Raw genomic sequence first — 4,515 nt, 5'->3', positions numbered from 1 at the left:
CTTGTCTTTTTAATTTTTTAATAATTTGATCGTTTTTCATCAAAGTGTCCATGTGATATTATACCGTCAGCGTCACATTAACGCTAAATCGGTGTCACGTCGGAAAATTCCAGAATAAAGTTTTAAAAAATTTCAAAGAGAGCATATTAATACTAAAATTTGACAAGATATATTATCAAAATCATAAAGAGACATATAATTTGGTACATGGGATAATAGAGATATTGATAAATAATCCTCCTTATCCCATGTTTGGTACCATTTTAGAAAGCCCATAAATAATTTTATATAGTGATAAAATATCACTTTTATGATATGTGATAATTTTAATCTAATGATAAACACACCACAAATGACTTAATTGCCCTCAATATATAAAATTCTAAACCCTATTGTTCTCTCATTTCACTTGTAGGTAGAAATTAAAATCAAATAAATATTTTTATTTATATATTATATATTATATAATATGATAATTATATAAATGAACTCGAAATAATTATATAAATGATTTGTATAAATCTCAATAAAATTATAATTATCACTCGATTAACCTTAAAAATTTATATTTGACTTGACTCACAAAATTAAGGGCTCAATTATCATATTATATAATATATAAAATTAGGTAAAAAAATAAATAAATCATGCAAGCACTGTCGGCGCATGAACAGATAAGAAATATGAACTCAAGCAGCAACTTTGAAATTATAAAATTTATTATGATAATGTTAATTTTGTTATTACAATATAATATATAAATTTAATCACTCTTATTAAAATCATACCAAATATTAAATATAATATCATACTTCTTATTTATCATTAACTTATTCTTATATTATATATCACATGTTTATCCTATCATATGTACCAAACTATGCCTATACAATACCAAAATTTCAAATTTTCCAAAATATTTTGTCATAGTATATTCCTAACCACCTCTTGTCCTAGAAAATCTGGACTATTTAATTAAAAAAGAAAATTTATAGATGATTTTTCAAGCTCGTGTTCGAAATTTTATACTAAGATGATCATTAAATCATTTAATCTTTTTTGAATTTCAAAACCCATCTCTATTATTATTATTGTTATTATTATCATATCTATTGGTTTACTAAATTATCGATAATTAAATTTTACAAGTTAACTAAGAAGTCTATGTAAAAACAAGCTGTAATTTAATTATTACAAGGTTTCAAAGAATATTAATCCTATATGAAATTAAGTCTCAAGATCAAAATTAAAATTTACTGATTCATAAGTATATATTGCCTTAATTTTAAAACCCAAATTATTTGCATACAAAACACATATAAACTAATTGACAAAAAAAAAAAGGCAAACTTGAATATGCATAGATTCCGGACTATGATGTTTGTCTTTGCATTAAAAAAAATATCAAATTATTTTAGATGAAAATTAATTTTTGGATTTGTGCCATAAATTTATGATGTCTCTTTTTCAACTAAAAGCAGGTAACCTCAATTAATGGCTGCTCAGGCGTTTCAACACTAACCTGCCCAGGTTTGGCGACTAGTGACATCTATGTGAAATAGAAAACTCAAAATTAATTAATTTTTAGGTAACTGAACACATCCGTCGTTTACCCAATACACACTCGAAAAATTAATAACTTCGGGTTCCACTGCATCCAAAAAAAAAAAAAAAAAAAACTGAAAATCGATTGATTTTTCAAATTAAAAATGTTTGATCCAATAATATGATCATTCACCAAATAAATTTTCAATATGAATTCCTAAATATTTCGCATCGGTCTAATTTGAAATATGCATATGATCGTGATTTTTATACTCAATTATGTGCATATATAGGAAATTCAATATTCTATTTTCTCAAAAACCTAGCTAATACATATTGTATTTCAAAAAATCCAAGATTTATGTGGAAAAAAAAATCCAAAAAAAGAAGAAGAAGTGATTATTATCATGGTTGGTGAATAACCTAAAGATATTGTGTTAATAAAAAAGAAATCAAAGTAATAAACTTTGTGACAATACGAACATCTTGTTGATTACAAGATCAACAAAAGTATACTTCAATTATGAGTTTCTTATACGGAGTTTATTTGAAAATCACATATTTACTAACTTTTCACTATCACAAAAAAAAAAAAAAAAAAATGAACAAATTCCAAAAAGGGAATTCAACCCCGACCATAAAATCGAAGAAAATCGAGATGAACCATATATATTTTTCCTCTATATATCTCTAGTTGTTGTCATCGTTGATCCTCCGGCTCGGACCCGATACCGGCATTTTCCCCTTCGGCAGCATGCTCATGAGTAATGGGGCGTATCCGACTCCATGAATCTTCCCATCGACTCGGAACTCGGAGGTTCTTTCCGACGAATTAATAGGATTATCATCAAGGCCAGAATTCGAAACTTGGACAGGATAAAACGTCGTACTTTTACATGGTCGAGCATATGTTAGTTGAAAACTGAACAAGGAAACGAGAAAAATCGTGGCGAGGAGATGGGGAAATCTTGATCTTGCCATGAGAGGAGTTGGTGTGAAACTGTGTGAGAAGATTTTTGTGCAAGAAAATGAAGGGAAAGTTGGGGTTGGACTAGGTTTTTATAGAGCACGGATTTTATTAATTTTTTAATAATTTATTGTCTGCTGTTGAATTGCTAAAAGTCAGCTTATGAATAAAAAGTCGTAGGGTGTTAAAAGGGGGGTCTGAACGCTTTGATTTTCGGTAACATTTGCCTGATTTCAAGTGATTTTATAAATTTTTTTTTTCTTTTTGCAAATTCACTTAGTCTGGTCAAATCTTAATTTTAGTCTCGTGTATTACATGTTATAACTTTTAGTCATGAATCATTTGTTGGATCAAATATAATATGTGTAGGTCTTTTGTGAGAGACGGTCTGGCTAATCTTTATATGTGAAACGTGTCAACCATACTGATATTCACAATAAAAAGTAATACTCTTAGCATAAAAAGTAATATTTTTTCATGGATGACCCAAATAAGATATATGTCTCACAAAATACGACTCGTGAAACCGTCTCACACAAATTTTTGCTTTATAATATATAACTTATTAATTTTAGTCTTGTGTGATAAGTAGATTTACGATAATATAAATTTGTTTTTCAACAATTGATTATTGAATAAAAAAAAGTAGAATTAAATAAAAAAACGTACCATGAAATGAAACTAAATTTAGTTAGTATACGAGACTCGTCTTTAATAATATAGTATAATACATAAAATATATACAATATAATTTACTATGTATAAAGTGTATAGAAATCAGGTTACGTTATTAATTACAACATGAACTGAATTTTATGAAATCATATTATAATTTTTAACTCTATTTTATAAAAAGATGGGCTAATAATTTTTTCCTAAAATAATCCAAATTTTTTATTTTGATTTTAAATTAAACAGAGAGTTTTCACAGCAATTTTTTTTGTCCACTTTAATGTAATTTAAATGCTAAAATACACAGTTATTCCAATTCCAAAAAAAAAAAATAGTAGTATAATAGTAAATGAGTGAGTCAGAGTTGTTGAAATTTGAAAACTCGAAATTAATTTAATTGTAACCCCACGTGCTGGCCAGTAGCGCGTGGGCAGTATTATGTGGAAATGCTTGGGCATTTGACGTCATAGCGTGGCGAAACCGCAACTGAGTGGCTTCCCCCATAATCTACTACCCTTGACGGTGCATCGCCGGATCCAGCTTCGAGCCCCATAACTTGCTATACAAGTACGCCACTGTTACCGAATTACATTTCTTCCAATTCTCATAAAATATTTTAATGGATATATATACAGAGACAGTGACGGAGTCAGAAATATGGCTCTGCTCGGATTATAATTTTAAACTATAAAATCTTTTAATATTTTAAATTGATTTGACCGGGCTAATATCATATTATTCCAAAATTATACAAAATTTACATATAAATTTTTATGTCAAATATATTAATTTTTATTGTAAATAAGGACAAGATTGACCCGTCTCACGAATAAAGATATGTGAGACCGTTCTATGAAAGATCTACTCTTCTATATTTGTTGATCTTTGTTCTTAGGGATAATCGATTGATTCGGAAGATAATTTGTATAATCAATCAACAAAATCATGCACGGATCGAGGATATATCTCACGAAATAATATTGATAGTAGAATATGTTTAATTAGTTAGGTTTAGTTAAGATTCCCACCCCATCGTTAAAAAAAACATTACTAATCATTTTTATATCCTATAACATTATTTATTCAAACTAAATTTTATGATATTACATTCAATTTCTTGACAAAAATTTTTTTGCGAGACCAGATCAATTTTGTGAGATATTTATCCGACTGACTCACAAAAAATTATCTTTCACTCTAGATATAGACCGGATCGACATGTTTTATATGATACAAACTGGTCCATAATATTTACAAGAACAATGCACATATAAGACATTAACTTGTCGAGGTCTTGATATAAATCCAATAACTACGTGCAGGTTCTCATG

Source organism: Primulina tabacum, chromosome 1 (genome assembly GCF_025594145.1).
Source record: "Primulina tabacum isolate GXHZ01 chromosome 1, ASM2559414v2, whole genome shotgun sequence".
NCBI classification, from domain to species: Eukaryota; Viridiplantae; Streptophyta; class Magnoliopsida; order Lamiales; family Gesneriaceae; genus Primulina; species Primulina tabacum.
This window is presented reverse-complemented; position numbering follows the sequence as displayed.